Source organism: Meriones unguiculatus, chromosome 1, assembly GCF_030254825.1.
Source record: "Meriones unguiculatus strain TT.TT164.6M chromosome 1, Bangor_MerUng_6.1, whole genome shotgun sequence".
Classification (NCBI taxonomy): Eukaryota; Metazoa; Chordata; class Mammalia; order Rodentia; family Muridae; genus Meriones; species Meriones unguiculatus.
In genome coordinates, this window is record NC_083349.1 from 136,277,061 (window position 1) to 136,302,395 (window position 25,335).

Genomic DNA, 25,335 nt, shown 5'->3' on the forward strand with positions numbered 1-25,335 from the left:
GACCTACTCCAAATCCTTCTGCAGTGTACCTCATTTTCTGTTCAGTATTGTCCTAATAAATTAGTGTTATCCTTCCTCCTGTCACACAGAGAAGGAAACTGGAAAACACAATAGTGGAACAAGTTTCCCAGGACAAAACTCAGGAGGCTTAGTTGTTGCACAAAACATTCATGTGGATACATACTAGGTTTCTGAGCCCTGGAAGTCTGCTGCTTCGTTTGTATTCCTGACCCTGTGTCTGGCCTTAGTGTTCTCATCTGGCAATTATCTTCAATAGACAATTCTGAATACTATGCCCAACAGAATTTGTTTTATATCAAGTCCCTCCCTATCTTTTCTTTGGTAGGTAACTATTAAATTATACTTATAATGAGCCTGAATTTGATCAATAGAATATTTTTTAAGAAAGAGCCTGTCAAAATTATTTTCCAATATCTTCTAAATTAACACATATTATGTTCCTCTTCAAAGACCACCTGTACAGGAGAAAAACAAGGTTTTATGGCCCTCTTTTCTGGAGGTCTTGAGAGTTACCAGGTACCTGACAGAAATAGGAAGCTTGCCCTACTATTGCAAGAATGTGCTCACAACCACGCTGAGCAGATGGTAAGGATTAGGAAGAGATTCAATCAAAGCAGATCACAGTTTTTGTCTAGACACTTACCCACTATACCAGGATACATTCCCAAGTGCAAAACGGCCTCTGTGTGTGTTAATCCAAATTCCTGTGAGCCAGTAAATTCCATTGATGTCACACTTTGGGTGGTTAAAATCTTGACTTTATTAGGAAAATGAAGGGTTGCTATGAAGTCAGCCTTTAATCATAATAACCACTGGATTTGTGAAACTATAGAGATCTATGCATGATTTTGCTCTCACTTGACTTTTGCTCTGTGATAGAACTATTTGCACTGTTCATTTCTAAACTAAAGTTTTAAGTACAATTTGTATAATTAAAAGGAATTTTCTTCACAGAACCATCTTCACCCTTTGCATTAAAGGGATGATAATTCAAGGTTCAAGGACACAATATGAAATTTGCAGGAAAATTGTGGGAACCAGAAAAGATCATCCTGAGTGAGCTATTCCAGAAGCAGAAAGACACACATGGTATACACTCACTTATAAGTGGATATTAGACATATTATACAGTATAAACATACTAAAATCTATACTCCTAAAGAAGCTAAGCAAGAAGGAGGACCCTGAGTAAGATGATCAATCCTCATTCAGAAAGACAAACTGAATGGACACCAGAAAAGAGAGAAAACAGGGAAAAGGACAGGAGCCTACCACAGAGGATCTCTGAAAGACTCTTCACAGCAGGATATCAAAGCAAATGCAGAGACTCATAGCCAAAGTGTGGGCAGAGTGCATAATCTTATGAAAGAAGGGGGAGATAGAAAGCCCTGGAGGAGACAGGAGCTCCAAAGGAGAGTAAGAGAACCCAAAAATTTGGGCACAGGGGTCTTTTCTGAGACTGATACTCCACCAAGGACCATGAATGGAGATAACCAAGACCCTCTGCACAGATGAAGCCCATGGCAGTTCAGTCTCCAAGTGGCTTCCCTAGTAATGGGAACAGGGACTGTCTCTGACATGAACTTAGGGGTTGGCTCTTTGATCACTTCCCTCTGAGGGGGGATCAGCCTTACCAGGCCACAGAGGAAGACAATACAGCCAGTCTTGTTGAGAGGTTAGGGTCAGAGGAAAGGGGAGGAGGACCGCCTCTATCAGTGGACTTGAAGTGGGGCATGGGAAGAGATGAGGGAGGGAGGATGGAATTGGGAGGTGATGCGGTAAGGATCTACAGCTGGGATACAAAGTGAATAGCTGTGATTAATAAAAATAAATAAAGAAAGAAAGAAAAGAAAAATCAAGGACAATACATAGATATGAATATACAATGGGAATTAAATCTGGACTTTCTCTTCAACATGCTACAATTAGACAATGATAAATAAATAACACATCAAGAGAAGAAATTGAATGTATAATCTTGAAAACAAGAAAGCCTTGAAGATAATTTTGAAATTATCCAAAATGTACATGGTCACAAGACCTTTTCTTTCTCTTTATGGATTTAAGACTTTCTCACTAGTTGTTATTCTAAATGCCTATAAAATTATTTGAAACATTTTTCTGTTTTTCCTTTTTTTGAAAATAGGTTAGTTTCTCACATAATATCTCCTAATTACAGTTTCCCATGCTCTACACTTCCCATTTCCTCCCCACTTTCCCTCCTATCCAAATCTACTTTCTTTCTGTCTGTACTTAGAAAAGAACAGGCTTCTATGATATAACAACAAAACATGACAAAGTAAAATATAAAATATCAAGCAAAAGCTATCACATCACAGTGGGATAAAACAAACAAACAGAAGAAAAACGGAGGAGCAGATGGCATCAAAATAACGGACCCGCTTGTTTGTACACTCAGGAATCCCATTTTAAAAAATAAGCTGAAAGCCATGGCATATACTTAGAGAAGCTGGTGCAGATCCACGCAGACACTGGGCATACTCTGTGTGAGTGTATCTGAGTGTTGATCTTGTTCATTTAGAGGACCTTGTTTTCTTGGTGACCTCCATCCATCCTCTCTAGCTTTTAAACTCCACCTCCTCTTCTGCAGAGTTCTCTGAACTTTGTTGGATGAACTTTGCTGGAGGCATTCTACTTAGGGCTAAGTGTGCCAAGGTCCCTTTCTCTCTCTGCATAATGTCTGGCTGTGGGTTTTGGTATTTGTTCCTGTCTTCCACAGGAGGAAGGTTTTCTGGTGTTGGCTAAGCAAGGCATTGGCAGCAGAATATGATTAGGAGTCATTTTGTCCCAAAGTTTTAGACCAGTAGTATTCTGGTTTTACACTAGGTAGCTGGACTCTCAAATCTCTGGTTCTTAGCCATCCAACAGTATCTGGTATGGGTTCTACCTTCTGGAATGACCCTAACTGTAACTCTACTTGGGACTAATCAAATTTAAAGTTCAGCTAGAACTTTTTCTAGTTGGAAAAAATAATTTGAGTCAGAAGTGACTATCTTGTTCCACTGCCCCAACCCAAACCCCCAAGTAAGCTAATTGTGTTTTTTGCTTTTATAAGCTTATGCCAAAAGACAATCAATGCCATAGTTTGACTCTCGAGTGCATTGTGTTCCTGACCAAGGTCAGTCTTGGGGTCTTGGGGTCTTTTCAAAGTGTTCCAGATCTCCTGGATGTTTCTTGTCAGGAATTTTTTGGATTTATCCTTTTCTTTAACTGATGTATGATTTTTTTTCTTTCAGATCTTCAATGCTTGAGATTCTCTTTTCCATCTCTCTTACTGTATTTTTGGAACTTGTTTCTGTTGTTCCTGTTTCCATTCTTAAATATTTCATTTCTAGAATGTCCTCAGTTTCTGTTTTCTTCATTACTTCTATTCTCAATTTCAGGTCTTCAGTTTTATTTGTTTCCTTCAACTTTGGCACAGGAGACAACTTCCTGAACAGAATACCAACAGCATAGGCTTTAAGATCAACATTTAATAAATGGGTCCTCATGAGACTGAAAAGCTTCTGTAAAGGAAAGGACACTCATCAGAACAAAACGACAGCCTACAGACTGGGAAAGGATCTTCACCAACCCTATGTCTGATAGAGGGCTAATTTCCAGAATATTTAAAGAACTCATGGGGACTGCTAAGACAACAATATTAATGATATCACAAGTGAACTGATAATATGTGTTCAATTCTGGGAACCCACATGGTGAAGGGAAAAAACATATAACTCTTACAAATTGTAGTCTGACCTCCACAATGTTTTCTTGCATGTACACACACACACACACACACACACACACACACAACATACACACACACACAGCATACACACACAGAGAGAGAAACTCAATAATTAAATAAATTTTAAATGAAATCAAACTGAGAAGACCCGTATTTTATTATTTGCTGTTTTTTATGCTGGAGTTCCTTCTAACTCTCAGTTCAGTCTGTTTTATCTCTAGTTATATTATAGCATATACACACACGCACACTGCTATCTATCTTCGTGAAAATTCTCCGCCATAACTATGAATCTATTATTGATGTGGCTAAACAGCTCATGAACACATGCTGTAGTTCTGGAGGCAGTATCTCTTGTGGACCTTGTGGACCGTGGACCGCTCTTCTCATCCTTACCCCATCGAAATCATCGAAAGATGGCTCACAGAGCACATCTCCCTTCACCCTTCTCTTGGCACCGTGTGGATTTTCTCTCCCTTTCTGCTCAGCCTGTTTTATTCTTTCATCCTGTCTTTGATGCGTATGCTTCAAACGGTATGTCAAGTACTCTCCAAGAACATGAGGAGTTTAGTGTTTAACAACCTTATGTGACAGAGGGAGAAGTCATTTTATAATTTCTTGGTATTAGACATGATAGGCAAAATAATTTACATACGTTAGTTACATAAAAGTACATCAAAGTGTTGCACGCCCACGTTGGTGTGACACTGTTTTTATCTTGTTGTTTATCTAGAGACTCTGAATGCAGGTTGAAGTAAAGACACTTAACAGTACGTTCTAGTTTTAATATTAATGTATCCAATTTCATATTCACTGTCAGTTTAGAAAAGTTTCTACTTTCAGTTTACAAGTAATTTTAATTAAATTGAGAACAATTTAATTGGATTCCCTGAAGGCATCTGTTAAGATAATTGTGAGTGTTTCCTTCCCTGGGGTTTTGGTTCTGATGGAGTGACTTTATGTAAAAATTGTTCTTTCATTTCTAGCGCTTTGATTATGTTTTCATCACTGTGAAGTACATGTCAGATCATTTATGAAGAAAAAGAGCCTTATTCATCTCACCATTTTGGACTAAAAAGCATGGTATTAGTATGGCTAATCCAGATAAGGTGACACTGCAGATGGTAGAGGAGAAGCAAAGCAGAAGGAAAAGCCACATGTCAAAAGAGGAAGTAGAGGCAGTGGGTTATCCAAACAAATGTTAATGCAGGCATGTTGAAAAGAAAATTACCAGGATAATAACCACCAAAGACCCAGTGACCCAAGGCCTCCCCTAAATACTTTAGTATCTGCTAACTATAGTGTAACTATAGGAACAAGATCAAAGAAGATGCTTGGCTCTCATGCAAATTATGCAGCAAACAAGAGGCTTCTAGGTCTACCACTGCATTACATCAGTTACCTAAACAACACGTCAAGGGTTTAATATCTCTATTTACCTTTCTGTTCCCATATCATCTTTAAAACACACACACATACTCACAATTTATTATTTTAAACTATGCAAATGTGCCTAGATGAAAGGAATATTATCTGTACTGAATTTAAAAGACCAACAATAATTATTTTTTAATAACGATTACTAAGTAAGTCATGATTCTCTTTTTTTCTCATACATCCATGTAACGTTTGAATTAGTAGCTTCAAAAGTTGAGGATGTTAATAACACAAATATCCATGTGATTTAAAAAAAAATAACTGAGTTTCTGCAATGAAAGGGAGCCCTAGAGCCTAGAGCAGTGGCTTGATGTGACAAGTTTTTGCTGTGCAATCCAGAGGACACAAGTTTGAATCCCCAGCACCTACATAAAAGGTGGGCATTGTTCCACACACCTGCAACACAGGGACACTGACCAGTCCGTCTAGTTATTCAGAAGCTCTAACCCTGGTTTTAAAATTAAAATAACTTGGAGAGAAATAGAGGAATACATTCATTACTAATTCCTGGCCTCTGCAGGTGGGGGCACCCCTTACACACAGTGATATCCTGCACAAATACACAATCAACCTCTAGATTTTGTATCATTGGCATGTGTCCCTGATGAGACATGATAATTGACCCAAATAGTTCCATTTTATGTTGACTAATATCAATTCTTACTCTTTAACAAGGTTTGATAGCACAGATATTTGAACATTTTAACTTTTTGATCTACTCATGTGCTAACCTCCCATAGCCAGAATTTTGTCTTCACTATTCTAATTTTTTAAAAGCAAAACCATTAGAAAACTATACAACATAGAAATATTACTTTATATTTTGCAATGATGAAAGGACTTACTCATCCACTGAATTATCCCAGTTGTTATTTTGCATTATACTTTGAATCTGAAGTATTCACCACAGGCTCTTGTTTTTTTGTTTAGTTTGTTTTTTGTTGTCATTGTTTTGTTTTGTTTTTTAATTTTGGTACTCAGGTTGCATCTATGTGGGATACAGAAAGATCATTAATTTCCCCTAATTCCTTTTCCTGCTGTTGTGATAAAAATATATCTTAAGGGAGAAAGAATGTAATTAGGTTCAGAATCCCAGGCTGTGGTCCATCATGGGAAGGAAATAAAAAATGTCAAGAACTTGAAACAGCTAGTCCTAACACAGACAGAGAATGAGCGCTGGCTTGCCAGTGCTCAGCTGGCTCTCTTGTTTTCATTCAGTACAGAGCTTACTCCACCAATGATGTCTTCTGCATTCTTGGCGGGTCTTACCCTCTCAGGCAACCCAGTGAAGAGAGTCCCTCACAGGTCTGTCCACAGATCCCCACAGTGCAGAGGGGCCCCTGTGCTTATTCTCCTTGGAGGAGATTCTAGATTGTGTGAAGCTAACAATTAAAATTAACGGTCACAAGCCAACTATGACTACAAAGCAACACATGACCATGACTTCTGCTTATAATCTTCCAAGTCATCATAATATGTATTGGGAATATTCAACCATGTAAATTAATCAAAGTTAAATTCTTTAAAAATTGAAATTGGTGAATGGCAGGAATTTTGGTTTTATTTGAAAGAAAATATTCACTCACCTGAAAATTTAGCAAATTTTATTTTGAGGTTTGTCTTGCTTTCATTAAAGAGTAAAATAGTTCATTACAACTTTTTTGAATCATAGATATTACTTTTGACACAAACATAAGGTAACATCATTAGAATTATTGGAGAATTTAAGCTTCCAACACATGACCATAAAAATAAAAGTTAAATTTGCCAAGTAGCAACAAGTACATGTACATTGTTATTTTTCAAACCCTAAGTTATCTCCAGAAAAAAAAAAGATTTAAATTTACTTATTGAAATAGTTTTTTAGCATCAATTGTTCTGCTGTCTGGGAAATCAGGATCCCTTCTTTGGATTCTTAGTCCCATCAATAAAATTATTTAAGAACAGATGCCAGAGGCAGCTTGCGGAAAAGTAAAGGAAGCTTGTGGGAAAACAGAGTTTTGGAGGAAACCCTAATGGCAAGCAAGCTATAAATCTTGGCATGTGCCAGGGGCAAGGAGATCCAGAAGAGGAAGGATGAAGGCGCTGCCGGTCATTTGAGCTGGGCATGGAAGTCTGTGGAGATCAGCTGACACAAGGCAAAAGGGAGCTGTGGCTTCTCAGGAAAAATAAATAAGAATAAGAGAGACCAAAGTTGAAAAAAAAATGCTCAAGCGGTGGAAGCCAGCCAGGCTGTGTGCCTTCACATCACGGGCAGCAGGCACCAATAGTACGAACAAGTGTGTGACAGCAAAGAAGGCTCAGCTGCACATCCTTTGGGCTGCATATCTAGGCCACAACCTAGAGGGAGACAATCAGATATTTTCCCATGCCTGTATTTCAGCCATCCTGCAAATCCCCACTCCCATATTACAAAAGAAAATACCAACCTGGGGGTGGTTGAATACTGCCAATGATGGATAAAGGGATCTGCTGCTAGAGACAAGCCCTATGTGCCAACTCTGGGGTATACAGACTTTGGAATGGACTGAGATCCAGCAGAATGCCTTCCAAGTCTTGAGACCCTGGAGTCTTCAAGGAGGCATTATTGAGCCCACTTCACTTGTTCACGGATGAATCTACAGGCATTGCACAGGGTGTCCTCACAAAAGTCCTGGACACAGGAAAAGATCAGTGGCCTATCTGTCCAACAGTTTTGACCTGGTTTCAGTCTGGTGGCCATAACTGCCACCATTCTGCTGGCAAAAGAAACTGACAAATTAACTTTAGGGCACAAAGATATTAAATATCAACTGGAAATTATGTGGTGCAAATAGTCCATAAAGCTCAGATCAGGTAGAGAGAATGAATTAAACTCTTAAGGAGACTCTGACAAAATTGGTCCTGGAAACCTTAAAAAAAAGTGTTTGGGATATCACCTCCTATTCTACCCAATCTCTGAAATATTCCCCAAACACAGATGTCTAATCTCTCCCTTATACAGTACTTACAGGCTTCACAGGAAGCTAGCCAGGCCATTGACTAGATTCGTGAAGGGAATTGTGCTATGTCCCACTTCCAAACCTGCCTACCAGTCTTTGTCAGGAAACTTCATTTTGATGAACAGGATACATGCTGGAACCTTGGAACATGTCTGGAAAGGACCTTACCCAGTCATCATCATGACCCCAGCTGCTCTAAAAGTAGCTGGTGTCATCCCTTGGGGAAAGGGAGCCTCTAGGGACAACGAAAGACAGACCATCACTTGGACCTTAAAGAAAATACTAACCAGACTTTGCTGAACTATTATATACACAGTCCTATCAACCTAAACCTGGACATGGGAATACAGAAAAAAAAGGAGCTAGAGCCTGGACACTTTTTTTATTACATTTGCTATGTTTTTCATTATTGATAGATTTCCCTTTATTCCTTTTCACAAATTAGCTTAGGTGAGTGGGTTTTTTCCTGAGATTACCACTTCCTTTATTTCATTATAAATGCTGCTAAAAAGCAAAACAACAAACAAATGCTTTTTAGCTCCTTGAGCACAGGTCTTCAATTCCCCTCTTATTTCTTTTCACTGTAGATAGATCTGCACAAGAGTGATTGCTAATAACCACATGAAACAGTCTATACGAGGTTGTCTTGGAATCACTTCTGCTCAATCAGACCCTGGACTATTTAAGCAGAATTTTAAATTTGTAGCCTTCACAATCCAAAGCTGAAGCTTTGTCATTCTAAGCACAGCACTAAGATGCCCAGACCGTTTCTCTAGCCGTTGCTGCCAACCAACTTGTTCCTTATATCCCACATCTCAGAGAGGTGTTTCCTACTTCATGCTTCTTGCTGGGGGTCTGTTGAAGTCTTATTTTCCTTTAGGGCATGAATTTACAAACAGCTCAATATACATATGTGAATCATGGGGCCAATCCTTGAGCACAGCTGCCTCAGCATCCTCATGGATATCAAAGTGCATGGCAGCTTCCCCAGTGCTCTTCCCAATAGAGGTGTAGTCCATGGTGATCCTTACAGGCTTCAGCAAAACAAAGAAATTTATAATGTCTTGGGCATTGGCTTGGAAAGGCAGTCCTCTCATATGAATGAAGTGCAGCAAAGGTTTAGTTCTGTCTGTCAGAGAGGATATATCATAGCAATAAAATGATGCTTCTGTATAATGCTACTCTTTAGACCCTTCTTCTTGTTTGCTCTTGCCTACTATTGAGATCTCCAGATAAGAAACTTCTCATGGAATAAATTAATGGTGTATTTTTATCAAACACTCACTAAAGCAGTGAAAGGTTTCAAATCGATAACAAGCCAGTCTGATTTGGTCAAATAGTTTTTAATTTTATCTGTATTTGATTAAGGGTAAAATAAAAAAGCACAAGTTGGTGAGTATAAGTGATCACTTGACATTTTTGTCTTTAGAAACATGTTGTTTCCCTAAGGCTTGACCTAAAGGCATTTAACATTGGTGCCTATGTCTGTCTTGGAAGTCTAGGCTTCATTCACTTTTTTTTTTTTTTTTTTTTTTTTTTTTAGACAAACCTTAAGGCTGTTTGTTAGGTTTTCAATTGTAATGTGCCGTATCAAAGCAGTCTAGACTGGTAAGAATATTAATAGCATTGCTTGAGTTAAACCAGTTCTATATAGGAAAAAAAATCTAAGTCTCCTCCATGGAACAAGTAGGAGTCCTTGCTTAAATTAAGGTAGCATTTAATGTATAATTGTGTGAAGGATTTATAGATAGAGTTGTATTTCTGTCATATTGTGACAGTATTTCTTTTTGCTTTAATGCTAAATAGCTATTATTTAAATATTGGGTAAAATGGCCAGCTTCAAAAATAGTTATTAATATACCTTAACTTTATGAAAAAAGAAATCACTTCTGCTAATGACATTAGACCAAAGTTATTCAGGTTAGAGTCCAATAAACCCATTAGGACACTGGCAGAAAGCAGCTACACTCTTTGCCAAACTATCATAAGAATGGTCTCTAGGCAACATTTTTATATTCCACCTCTCTGAAATCGCTTAACACGGGCCTGCACTGTCCAAATCACCCTCAGCATGACTGTCTTCTATGTTCTCTGCTAGTTTGGCTCATTAAGCCCTGATCAAAATTCCTAATCAAAAGTCTTCCCTATTCCTCTGAGAAGAGCATGGTCAGGCTATTCACAGAAATACTCCTCTCCCTGGTACTAACTTCCATTTTTGTTGCTACCCTATTTCTGCTAAAGGCACTGTAGTGGAGGCAAGTTACAAAAAAACTCATTTAATTGTGGGTTTACTTACAGTTTCAGAGAATTAGTCCATGGTCTTCATGGTGGAAACAGAAAGGCACTGTGCTATAGCAGTAACCAAGAGCTTTACATTCTGAACCAAAGCAGTAGGCAGAGACAGACAGACAGAGAGCAATGCTCACCCCTAGTGACACACCTCATTTAATAAGGCCACACCTCTTCCAACAAGGCCACAACTAACCTTTTCCAAAAAGTTTCACTAACTAGAGACCACATATTAAAACACATGAGCTTATGGGGGCCATCCTCATTCAAAAAAACACAGTTGTCAGGGATTATGCTGGTTTTGTAAATTAGAAGTTGGAGGTTCTCCTATAATGTTCTTGGATTCACTAGCACTTAATAGTTAGCTAGGTTTTCTGGTAAAAGGCATTGATTCCATCTTGTAGACTATGTTGAAAAGGACAACACTGATAGACACGTCAAAGTGAGTGGGGGGAAATGAAGCCTCAACCGTATAGGAAAAGGAGCAATAGGAGAAGACTAGGAGAAGTAGTCTTTCCTGTGGAAGAACATGCCTATTGGTTGTCTAGTATCAAATGGAAATCATACATACAAGTAACATTACACAGACTGAGCACAGCATATTTAGGAATATATGTATACACATAACAATGAAAGTGTGGGTTGGAAATAGAGCAAGGAAGGATATATGGGAATGTTTAGTGAGAGGAAATGAAACAGGGAAAATGCTTTAATCATCCTGTCTAAAAACAGATTTTATAAAAGAGAAAAAAGGAAAAACTGAGGAAGCTATGGAGGGTAAGCTTTAAGGAAAGCATCCCTGTGGTCTGTACTTCACTATCTTCTTCCAGGTTCCTGATTTGTGTTCCTACTTTGGCTTTCTTTGCTATTGTGGTGTAACCGGAAATCCAAATAATTCCTTCCCTACTCAAGTTGCCTGATGTAGATAATTTTTGAGGGGAGGGGGCTTTCTAATCACCTATTCTACCTCCCAAATAAATGAAACAGAGGCTATAAGATTTCTTAATAAGCTTTAGGGTTAATAACTGAGGATATGCATTTATGCTAATCCTCTATGTTAATATTTCCCAGCCATATGCTCCACTTTACTTGCCATATTGACCTTGTCAGAGCTGTTTCTACTCCATCAGGCCAATGTTTCATGGCAAAGTCTTCTCTCTCTCTTTTTCTTTCTTCTCCTCCTCTAGTGGTCCCTACCTGAGATCCCAAGACTGAAAACAGAAATTTCACTTACATATCCCTTCTCTCCAGAATTGCCTGCCCAGCTTCTTTATTAACCAATCAGAGATAATTGGGGAGCAAAGTTTATACAACATTGATCAGTGTGAGTGAGAATGTCCTCATCTAGACTGTAGAAAGATCTCGGAGCCCATAATTCAGCACAGAGCACCAGACCAAGCCTCAAAAGTTGCTTTCAGTCATGGTGGTTATCACAGCAACAGAACACAAACTAGCACATTATTCGATTTTGAAAATATTCTATTTCACTCATTCTAGTGAAACAGTAGGTGACAATAGGGAGATGAGTACTTTTTAGTTGTGCATCAGCTTGTCAAATATGGTCTTGTGTAGTGTCTATATTTATTTTTCACTTTCTGACAGATTTTTTGTTACTCTCTCATCAGTGGGTTTATTTTAAATTTCATATATATATGTACATATATATGTATTAAGAATAAGTTATACCCCCACTTCCCATCATCTTTTGTCATATAACATTTTGTTGAAAGAGATTTCCTAGCCATATTATGCATATATATATGGATATAAGTATATATGCCATCATACCCTATCTACTTTTTAAAATTTTATGCTCCGATGTATTTAATGTTCAACATGGGATTTCTAGCAGTAGCTGAGGGAGGTTTTTTCACCGTAAACCTTCCATTAACTGAATGAGACAGCTTTGTCCAAGAAAGTTATTGTGGGACTGAAGAGATTGTTACTGACTGGATTAACAATTCAGAGGCATAATTTTTAATAAGGTGCTGTCTTTCTGATACAGTAATTGCTAGATGTGTAAAGCTATTTCTAAATGTTTCCATGTTAAACTAGTGTTTTATATATTAAATCATTTTCCCAGGGGCAAAGCAAGTTATTACAATTATATTTCCCTTTTATAAATCAGTGACTTTTTAGTTCAAATTATATATTGTTATGAATGCATACATAGGTGTGAATCAAATGATAGATTTCTAGTGATTCACTACAGAGAAAATGTAGCTAATATTAAGTAACAGTTTATTGGCATTTATGGCATGGTTTGCATCAACTACACATGCTTGACTCTGAAAATAGGGATGTTAAGTTTTCACTAAGAAAGTCATCTATCTTGGTCCTTAGCTCTCTTTATACACATACATATATATTTCATCCAAAAAAAATTAGTTACAAAAAGCAAAAAAAGAGCAATTTCAATTATTTGTTATGAACTAAATCAACAAGCTTTGGAATACTAAGAACAGAGGGAAGGGGAGAAGGATCTCTCCTATCAGTGAACTCGGGAGGGGCATGGGAGGAGGTGAGGGAGAAATGGTGGGTTTGGGAGGGAATAAGGGAGGGGGCTACAGCTGGGATACAAAGTGAATAACTGTAATCAATAAAAAATTAAATAAATTTAAAATAAAATAATCTCCACATTTAAAAAAGAAAAGAACACATTGTATAAAATTCTCAGAGAATTAATTAAAATATTGTAAGAACTCATTTCTAAACAAAATAATTTACTTAGAACTAGGAGTGAGAATAAAACATAATACAAAAATATTAATGCTAGTATCATTATGATACTGTGGCTTTGTGGTTTTTCTAAATAAAGAGCCTAAGATTTTATGCTTATTGCACTAAAGTAATTATACAATATCTTTTATTTTTCTTTGACTATTTTATGACTAATAAATTGAGCAAAGTCAAATGTTTCATTTTATTAATTTTCAAATTAAGTCAATTTCTTATTAGGACTCTTTTATGGTTTTCTTTTGAATAATTTGAAACTTAATTTCAGTTAAAATGTACTCTCTTCTGTGCTGAAAATCTTTTCCTCTTGTGTTTTTGTATTTGCTTCCAGAAAAACAATGTCATAAAAATTCTTGATTGCACTGTCTAATACTCTTACCGTGTATTGTACATATAAAATTAGATTGCATTTAAATTATGACAACTTAATTATCTTGAAAAAGGTATTCTTTCAGATGAAATTATGTGCAGGCATGCACAAACACACACAAACACACACTGAGGACTATGTTAAAGAAGCTTTTAGACCAGATGTAGCTGTAGTCTTAGAGGCTTACTGCCTCTATCTGCTAACTTTGGCCTAGTCATGGAAGCTTCTAGCCTTCCTGCAATCTAATAGAGGCCTAGAATGTTTTCAGCCTCTGAGACTTACTGCTGAAAAAACTGACCCCTTCTTATTCTTTCTGAACTCTGGCTGGCTGATTCAACTCGGCTGTTCTGGGTCAAACTCGTCAAGCTGACTGGTTCCATCTGGCTTTTCTCTTTATTTCTAACTGAATTGTTATGCTTGACCTCAACCTAACTCTAGCAGTATGTTCTAATTTTCTGCTTCATTCTTATCCTCTTGTTCATTCTGTCTTCATCTGTGCCTACTTGTTCACTCTGCAACCTCTCTCTGTATAACAGTCCCAGTAAAACCACCTTCTTCCTCCCTGCCTGCCTCCTCTCTCTGGACTTCTCCCTATTAAGTAATTTCTCCTTCCTCTCTGTTCTTGTGAGAGCAAGGCATACCCTATTCTATCAAATCTTACTCTTATTTGTCACTTTCTCTGTTTCTCAATTAAACATCACTTTCAAACAAGACTGCTTCATTCTACCAACTAACTTCACCTTTGCTGTTTGGGATTAAAGGCGTTCACTTAGGGCATGTCAGAGTAGCCATGCTGCTGGATTAAAATCCTTCTATAGGAGTAGAAATCAGCTAAGTAAGCTATGTGAGGCTCATTTAGTTTTCTTAAAATTCTACTCGAAAATTATATAGCAGACTTCAGAATAGATGCAATAAGGCATAGTCTATGTACCTTTTTTAGGTTAATTGAAGTCACTTGGTTCAATGAAACCAACCTTAAACAAGAAAGTGATGGGAAGGAGATACCTCATGCTGTTCCTCTTCGGTAGAAGTCATGTAGGTTTCTTATTGGCTTAGTTATGTCTAACACTCTTGGAAGTAGAAAAATTTCCAATTGTTGTATTATAAAATATCTGTGAGAATGTCCTGTCAAGAGGAAAGTTATAAATGTCCAGATGATTGTGCCATTTTTAATATACGTCATAAGTAAAGCATTTTGGATAATTCCTTCTGATGTTTATGCCAGGTGCTATCTTAGGGTCTATCCTTGTTACTATGATAAAATACTCTGATACAATCAATTTACAGTAGAAGAGATCTGTTTTATCTCACTGCTCTAGGAACAATAAATTCTGATAGGGAAGTTGGTCAGGAAGTGTGAAGCAGTTGTTCATATCACATCCACCATCAGAGGAACAGAGGACAATGAGTGCAAGAATGCTCATATTTATCTCCATTTCTCTATTATAACCTCTGTAATGTCCTGCTGGAGAATGGCTCCTCCCACAATTAATCTGAGTCTTTTTTCATCAATTAACATAATTCCACACAGAGAAGCCCAGGAAAGCCCAGTTTCTAGCTAATTCTAGAATCTGAAAAATTAACAATGGACACTCACCATGCCGTCGTGGGTGTTTTAATCTACAGATTAACGTATCTGAATTATTTTAGGTCACAATGGCTTTATTCTTTAAACCTCTAAACAAGAAATCATAATTCTGAAGATCACTTCAGAAAATTTTTAAGTTTTTATAAATTGGTCAATTCTTGAGATCATATCAATCTCATTGACCTACTGTAACAAACTTGCCTTAGTGTTCTTCAGATCCAGTCAACAAAAAATAGCAAGTAGGTGTGAGCAACAGTTTCGCTTCTGAACACTGAAGTGAGTTTACCAAGTGTAACTGAGAGACTGTGTGCTACATAATTTCATGGCTTCACAGCATGCTCAGGGCTCCAGGACAAAGTCAGGTGGCCGAAGAGGCTTGACCACAATGGTTAGCTTGGCTGGCAGCCAAGTCCATGATCCAGTGATAAGTTCTTCTGGGAGAAAGGGGCCCTTATTTTCCCGATGCTATACAGCTCAGAATAAACAGCCAGTCTCAGATGATTGTCCGTGATGTAGATGCTGTACCCAAGTGTGTGTTTCATTTCATGTGAAACAGAGACTTACAAACCAAGGGCACTGAGAGGGGTTTTGAAAATGAATGCCTGTCATTGGCTGGGACTATGATGCTGGAAATGCTCCATTTGCATGAGGAAAGATAACAGGTGACAAGCTCACATGACCTGTAACCACCCTGAGGTTGTGTCACATGCACCTGAGGCAGGCACAGAAACAGAGAGGAAGCTTGTCCCACACCTTCCATTCTCAGGATGAGATTTTAAACATCAAGTTTGAGATTTCAGGAGCTTGAACTGGCCTCATCTTGACAGGTCTGTAGGATGCTAGGATGAAAGGTAGAATCTAGTAGTCTCAAATATTTTACTTTGGTGTGTACTATTGTATATTGAAACTTAACGTTATTTTGTTTAACTATTTTTTTCTTTATTAATTACACTTTATTCACTTTGTATCCTCCTTGTGGTTCTCTCCCTCCTCTGTCCCCTCCCTCCCTTCCTCCACCCTCTGCATGCATGCCCCTCCCCAAGTCCACTGATAGTGGAGGACTTCTTTTCTTTCCTTCTGATCCTAGTCAATTAGGCCTCATCAGGAGTGGCTGTGTTGTCTCCTTCTGTGGCCTGGTAATGCTGCTTCCCCCTCAGGGGGAGGTAATTAAAGAGCAGGCCAATCAGTTCATGTCAGAGACAGTCCCTGTTCCTATTACAACGGAACCCACTTGGATACTGAACTAACATAGGCTACATCTGTGCAGGGGTCTTAGGTTATCTCCATGCATAGACCTTGGTTGGAATATCAGTCTCAGGAAAGACCCCTGTGCTCAGAGTTTTTGGTTCTGTTGCTCTCCTTGTGGAGTTCCTGTCCTCTCCAGATCTTATAGTTTCCCACTTCTTTACTAAGATTCCCTGCACTCTGCCCAAAGGTTGCCCATAAGTCTCAGCATCTGCATTGAGAGTTTGCAGGGCAGAGCTTTTCAGCGGTCCTCTGTGTCAGGCTCCTGACTTGTTCCCTCTTTTCTCCTTCTTCTGAGGTCCAGCCTCTTTGCCTTTCTGGATAGGAATTGAGCATTTTAGCAAGAGTCCTCCCTCTTGATTAGTTTCTTTAGATGTACAGATTTTAGTAGGTTTATCCTATATTATATGTCTATTTGAGTGAGTATATACTGTCTGCATCTTTCTGCTTCTGGGGTAGCTCACTCAGGATGATCTTTTCCAGATCCCACCATTTACCTGTAAATTTCATGATTTCCTTGTTTTTTATTGCTGAGTAATATTACATTGTGTAGATATACCACAATTTGTGCATCCATCCCTCCACTGAGGGGTATCTGGGCTGTTTCCAGCTTCTGGCTATTACAAATAAGGCTGCTACAAACATGGTTGAGCAAATGTCCTTATTGTGTACTTGAGCATATTTTGGATATATGCCTAGGAGTGGTATGTCTGGATCTTGAGGAAGCGCTATTCCTAGTTGTCTGAGAAAGCGCCAGATTGCTTTCTAGAGTGGTTGTACAAGTTTACATTCCCACCAGCAGTAGAGGAGGGTTCCCCTTTCTCCACAACCTCTGGAGCATGTGTTGTCTCTTGAGTTTTTGATCTTAGCCATTCTGATGGGTGTAAAGTGAAATCTTAGGTCAACAAAATCATTGAAGAAAATTTCCTCAACTTAAAGGGGAGGCCTATAAGAATATAAGAGGCCTACAGAACAACTAATAAATTAGACCAGAAAAGAAAATCCTCCCATCACATAATAATCAAAACAGTAAGTACAAAGAAAAAATACTAGAAGCTGCAAGGGGAAAAGGCCAAGTAACGTATAATGGCAAACCCATCAAAATCACACCCGACTTCTCAACAGAAACTATGAAAGCGAGAAGAGCCTGGACGGATATCATGCAGACCCTAAGAGAACACAGATATCAGCCTAGGCTACTGTACCCAGCAAAACTCTCAGTCCTCATAGACAGAGAAAACAAGATATTCAATGACAAAACAAATTTCAACAATACCTACACACAAATCCAGTGTTACAGAAGTACTAGAAGGAAAAATACAAACGAAGAAAACTAACTACTTTCAAGAAATCACAAGAAATAAATAACCTCACTACAGCAAAACAAAAAGTAGCCAAACACACAAACATACTACCATGGCCAACATCAATATCAAAGGATCTAACAGCCACTGGTCATTAATCTCCCTCAACATCAAAGGACTCAATTCTCCAATAAGAAGACACAGACTAACAGAATGGATGTGTAAACAAGACACAACAATCTGTTGCATCCAATGTTTAACTGTTGTTTAATTTATTGTATATTGACAGAAATTTAAGGTTATTTTGTTTATTGTTTATTGTATTATACATAGGCAACTCATTTAAAAATGTGATGTAAAGTTCTCATTTTATAAATCTCATAATTATTCTTATTGCAAATAGTTTATTAATATTAGAGAAAAAGGCCATTAATTTCTTTTAATGAAAAGGACAGATGTAGTAGATGATTTGGTTATGTTATTAAATATGTTTTTGTTGTGATCCCAGGTGTGGAATAAGGGAATCCACAACTAATAACATCTTCATGAGAGGGTGCATGATCCTTGTCAGCTGAAAACTGCCTCATGGAGGGCGTGGTTTTTCCAGCTGAAAAATATCCTTGTGAGGACTCTGAGAAAACATAAATAGGAGCCCAGAGAAAGAGGGAAGGTTGCTTAAGAGACTCCTAGAAAGGAATGCTTTTGTAAAACAACTCAAAGGGGGTTGCTGATGCCCCATCTGATGGTGGGCCTTGTTGCTGTTTTGCTATTTCAGGATTCCTGGATTGCTGAGTTGCTGGTTGCTGGTTTGCTGGACTGCTGGATATCCTAAAGATGAAGAATGGAATCGCCCCAAAGAACTATGTCTGAAGAGGTCTGCATCTGCTGTCCCTAATAACCTTCTTTCTTTTCTACCTATGGTTGGGGTGTTGGAAGGAAGTTAGAGGCTTAAGGAACCACACATAAAGTAGTTTTTTAAAAAGTCTAAAGTTCTGATAATAGGAACAGGACCATCTCTGACATGAAATCATGGGCTGTCTCTTGGATCACCTCCACCTGAGGGGGGAACAGCCTTTCCAGGCCACAGAGGAAGTCAAAGAAACCAGTCCTGATGAGACCTAATAAACTATGGTCAGATGGAAGGGGAGGAGGACCTCCCCTATCATTGGACTGGGGGAGAGGCATAGGAGAAGAAGACAGAGGGAAGGTGGGATTGGGAGGAGATGAGAGAGAGAGCTACAGCTGGGATACAAACTAAATAAACTGTGATTAATAAAATAAAACAAAAAAAGCCGAATGTTCTCACTTCATCTGGAGGCACTGTCCATAAGCCCCATGATGTTGCAGATGAATAAGCAGTTTACCTGAGAGGCCTTGATAAATATTGGTAATGTGTATAGGTTTGCCTTCTAGTGTGACATTGCCAAATGATGAAAGGAGATACATTCTCAGTTCGATGTTCAGGGTATCATCTTGGAAGTCATGATCAATATTTTCCATCATTGCTTCATAAAAGGTTAATGATGTTTGGGAATAATTGTATTTTACTTAATAATCATAATTATTTAATTGAGTTGTTTTCTTCTATAAATAACATGGGTAAATTGAGAGTTAGACATAGATAAAGAAGAGAACAAACATCAGAAAACAGAACAAGAAAATTAAATCATCATTATTGAAAATAACCACAATTTAATTTTTCTAATTACTTCAGTGAGACTTTTTTTTAACTGATTCACACAGGTCAGCTATCTGTTTTTAATGAAGTTTTCTGCTTCTGGTTTTATAATAGATTGAGTGTCCAGCCTCAGTCTGCTGGAACATCACAGAAGTGCTTTAAATTATGTTAATTTGGGGCTCTAAAGTAGATGAATATAAGTGTGATCCTTCAAGTTTCCACAGTTCAAGTCCTGGATATGTTGTTGTCCTTAAACTATGAACATAGGTTTGTTCGTATCTGACAAAAATTTCTGAGTATGAGAACCTTCAATCATACATAAGATTTAGCAGAGAAAATCTGCAGATGATATAGAATGATTGTAGTTGATGTGTTTCAGAGCCATAGATACCACTGTAAGGAAGATGGACATTGTTTACTGTGAAGAATGAATGACTAGTTGTTTGTTTGTTCTTTTTTGAGACAGGGTCTATCTATGTAGTTTTGCCCTCCTTGAACTCACTATGTGGGTTCAGACTGTCCCCAAAATCACAGATATATTCCTGTCTCTGTCTAAAGAATGTTTGTGAGCTTTTCATTCTATTCTGGAAACTGTAATTTCTACAATATTCACAAGTTACTTGCATGAATTCACCATTGGTATTATGATATCTTTGCATTAATGTGATTCCAGTTAAGAATTGGAAAGTTTATTATATGAATCTAAAATTTGTCAAGGTTTTGTTTTGATAACACAAAAAGAAAAAGGCTGTATGATTACCCATAAATATTTTAAGTAACACAAAATTTAGCTATCAAGACACTCAATATTAGAGTGTTAGGCTCCCTCTCTTCTACTGCTTCCAGGGTTCATCCTGTTTTCCCTTTTGAATGAAAATTTATTATCTTCCCTAGGGTCTGCCTTGTTGTTTAGCTTCTTTAGGTATGTAGATTGTAGTATGTTTATCCTATATTATATGGCTAATATCCTCTTATAAGTGAGTAAATAAACTGGAAGTTTTTCTACTTCTGGGTTACCTCACTCAGAATGATCTTTTCTAGCTCCATCCAATTGCCTGCAAATTTCATAATTTCCTTGATTTTAATAGATGAGTAGTATTCCATTGTGTAAATGTACCACAATTTCTGCAACCATTCTTATGTTGAGGGACATCTAGGTTGTTTCCAGATTCTGGCTATTACAAATAAAGCTGCTATGAACATAGTCAAGCAATTATCCTTGTTGTATGGTTGAGCATATTTCAGATATTTGCCCAGGAGTGGTATAGCTGGGTATTGAGGTAGCACTATTCCCAGTTTTCTGAAACAGCAGCAGATTGAGTTCTCCAGCAGAGGATAGAAGCAGATGCAAAGACTCACAGTCAAATTATTGACAGAGCTCAGAGAGTCTTATAGAAAAGGGATGAAAGGACCTGGAGGGGACAGGAGCTTCACAAGAAAACCAACAAAGCCTAAAAGAGCTGGGCCCAAGGGGAACTGCAGGGACAGATGCATCAACCAAAGACTATGCGTGGAGAAGACCTAGACCCTCTGCTCTGATGTAGCCCGTAGACAGCTCCGTCTCCATGTGGGTCCGCTAATAAGAGGAGAAGAGATAGTTTCTGACATAAACTAGGTTGCCTGCTTCTTGATCACTTCTTCATGATGGGGTGACCTAGCCAGCCCACAGTGGAAGAGGATCCAAATAGTCCTGATGGGATCTGATAGGCTAGGGTCAGACAGCAGGCAAGGAGGACCTCCCCCCTCAGTGGATTAGGGGAGAGGGTGGGACCAAGAGAAGATGGGGGGGACTACAACTGGGATACAAAGTGAACAAATTGTAAATAATAATAATGAAAAGAAAAAAAAGAAACTCAATATTTCTCCCCCAAATTCAGTCTCTGATTGGGTGGATGATAATATGAAAAGGTTGGAGGAGAACATTTGGTTATTTAATAAAGATAGGTCTAAGTAGAAGTAGCGTGGAATAATGGTGTCTATAATAAACACAAAGCAGGGAATGCAATTGTTTGGAACCTCCTCTAGATTAAATGATAAATGAGATAATAAATCAAATTCAAATGAGGAAAAGAAAGTAACAAATTATTTAATTGTCCGAATAGGGATTGAAAATTCAGCTGCCTGGGCAAAGCCTTTTAATAGTCCTGGTTAACAACAGATCAAAAATTTAAGGGCTGAAGCAATGGCTTAATGATCAAGAGCATAAGCTGCTCTTCTAGAACACCTGGTTCAGTTCCCAGCACTTACATGCAAGTTCTATAACCTCTTACTCTAGTTCCAAAGGATACGACAGCTCTAAAGGAACATGAAGTGGTGCACAGACGTACCTGTAGGCAAAACACCTCTGCACACACAGGAACTGCAACAACAAAATGACAGGAGTTAATAAACACTTCCCCTTAATAACTCAATTTTAGTGCTCTTATTTTCTTAATAAAATTACTAACAAATGAATTAGAAAACAAGATCTGTCTTTCTGCTACATCCAGCAAATTCACCTCACCCTCACCATTTAGGATAGATATTGCCTCAGGATAAAAACATATAAGAAAGTATTCCATGCAAGCGGATTAAGAAAAACCAAGTAGAGCCATTTTAACACCTACCTAAATAAACTTCAAACCAAAACTAATGAGAAAAAATAGGAAAGGACACTACTTGTTCATTAATGGAAATAAAAAAAAGTGAGATGATATTACAATTCTAAATGTTTATGTACCAAATGCCAAGACACTCAATATAAAAAAATAATACTATAGCTAAAATTAAGTGTTTAAACTAAAACAGTGATAATGAGTGACTTCAATACCCAACTCTTGCCAATTAAGCAAGCCATTAAGACAAAAACTAAACAGAGAAACCCTAGAGTTAAATAATTCCATAAATCAATAAGACCTAACAGATATCTACAAAGCATCCTACCCAAACACTGAAGAATATACTTTCTTCTTGGTAGTTTATGGAACTTTATCTAAAAACAACACAAAGCAAGTCTCAACAACACACACACACACACACACACACACACACACACACAATCCTGGAGGTCTACCTGCACCAGGGACAACCAGATGGCTAAAGGCCAGCTAAGAATATAATCAAATATAAGCACTATGTGCAATAATCGATTGTTCCAATGGAGCACTTCTCAGGTATTAAAAATAAGGGAATCATGAAATTTGGAAGCAAATGGGTGGAACTAGAAAAGATCATCCTGAGTGAGGTAACCCAGAAGCAGTAAGACACACATGATATATACTCACTTATAAGTGGATATTAGCCATAAAATACAGGATAAACTTACTAAAATCTATAGTCCTAAAGAAGCTACACAACACGGAGGACCCTAGGGAAGAGGCTTAATCCTCATTCAGATAGGCGAGCGGGACAGACATTCAAAATGGATGAAGATAGAAAACAAGACAGGAGCCTACCACAGAGGGCCTCTGAAGAAATCTACCCAGCAGGGTATCAAAGTAGATGCTGAGACTCATGGCCATATTTTTGGCAGAATGCACAGACTCTCACTTATAAGCGAATATTAGCCATATAATATAGGATAAATATACAGAAATCTACAGATGTAAAGAAGCTAAACAACAAAGATGACCCTAAGAATTAAGATGCTTAATTCTCATTCAGAAGGGAAAACAAGATAGACACTGGAAATGGTGGAAGAGAGGGAAGAGGATGGGAGCCTATCACAAATGTCCTCTCAAAGACTCCACCCAGCAGGGGATCAAAGCAGATCTAGATACAGCTAAACTTTGGGCAGAGCACAGGGAGTCTTATGAAAGAAAGGTGGGATAGAAGGACCCAGAGAGGACAGGGACTCCAAAGGGAGACCAACAGAGCCAAAATAATCAGAAAAAAACAGAGCCCAGGGGGTCTTGCAGAGACTAATGCATCAATCAAGGATCATGCATAGAGAGGACCTAGACCTAGTATTCAGATGTAGCCCATAGGCGGCTCAGTCTCCATGTGGGTCTAGCAGTGTTGGCTACCTGAACCAGGTTTCCAGCTTTCCGATCACTTCCCTCTAGCTGGGCGCTCGTGCCAGCCCACAGTGGAAAGGATGCAGGCAGGTCTGTTGAGACATGATAGGCTAGGGTCTGACAGTAAGGGAGGGAGACTCATCCTTTTCTGTAGACTAGAGGAGGAGCACACGGGGATAGAGTGAGGGAAGGTGGGACCAGGAGAAGATGAGAAAGGGGGCTACAATCAGAATACAAAATGAATAAAATGTAAAAAAAAATAATAAAATAAAATTTTTAAAGAAGAACACAATCAACAAAAGCCAGAGCAATATGGTACCACCAGAGTCTAGCTATCTTCCTACATTAAGCCTTGGATTTACTAACAAACTTTTGTATAACCACTTTGAAAATCAATCTGGAGTGTTCTTCGAAAATTGAGAGTAGTTCTACCTCTAGACCCAGATATACTCTATATTCAAAAGATGCTCCACAATTCCACAAGGACACTTGCTCAACTATCGTCATAGGTGCTTTAGTCTTAATAGCTTAAAACTGGAAATAATCTAGATGTCCCCCAACTGAAAAGGGGATGAAGAAAATGTGGTACACTTACACAATTAGTTGGTCATTAAAAACAATGCAAAGAGAATTTTCAAATGGAGTGAAGTAAAGTTCATCCTGAGTGAGCTAAAACAGACACAGAAAGACGAACATAATATATACTCATTCATGAGTGGATATGAGTCATAAAGTACAGGGTGACCATGCTATAAATCAAAGACTGAAAAACTAAGTAACAAATAGGGCCCAAGAGGAGACACTTGGTCCTTGCAGAGAAAGGAATAGAGTAGACATAGAGGGTGTTAGTATTTATTTTAAAATGATGTCACGCACACAACAGATATTATATAAAAGAGATTTATTGGCTGGAGGTGGAGAGAGAGAGAAAGGAGAGAGAGAGACATGGTGGGGGCTGCCAGGAAAGAAAGTGAGGCAGAGAACAAGAGAGGAGAGGAAGAGAGAGGCAAAGTGGCAGGTTAGTCCTTTTATACCTTGTGCATGGGAGGCTTGAACCACTTCTGCCACACACCTGGTGGGTGACACATGATGACATCATAGGTTACTAGACAACTCAGAAGCAGGCTGCCTATATGATAACAGAGGGTGGATGGAAAGAGGGAACTGAGTGAGAGAGGCAGTGGGGATTGGAACAGGGAGGATGAGGTCTGGGCAAGACAGAGGGAAAGAACAGTGAGAGAGACAACTGGATTGGGGTGGGGGCATTTCTGGGGTGAACTAGAAACCTAGGGCAATGGAAGCTTCCAGGCGTCTATGAGGGTGACCCTAACTAAGACTTTAGCAATGGGGACATGGAGCCTGAAACCTCCATCTCCTGTAACCAGGCAAGACTTCCAATAGAGAGATTGAGACACCAACCCAGCCACAAAACCTTAGACACACAATTTGTCCTGCTTACAAGATGTGCAGGGGAAAATGATGGGGAAGAATTTAATAAAATGGCCAGTCAATGGCTGTGTCAGCTTCAGGCCTATGCTACGAGGGAGAATACTATTAATAGAATTCTGCTTACTTGCAAATAGGAGCCCAACATAAATGTCATCAGAGAAGCTCCACCTAGCAACAGATGCAGAGATCCACAGCCAAACATTAAGTGGAGCTTGAGGAGTCCTGTGAAAGAAGGAGATGAAAGATTGAAAGAGCCAGAGGGGTCAAGGGCACTACAAGAAAACCTACAGAATCAACTAAATTTGGCTCGTTGTGGCTCCTAGACTGAAATGCCAACCAGAGAGCATGAATGGGAAAGACCTAGGGCCTCTGCACATATGTAACAGTTGTGCAGATGGGTCTTCATGTGAAATACCCAAAGCAGGAGCTGGAGCTGTCTCTGACTCCATTGCCTGCCTTTGAATCCCCTTTCCTTAACTGGGATATCT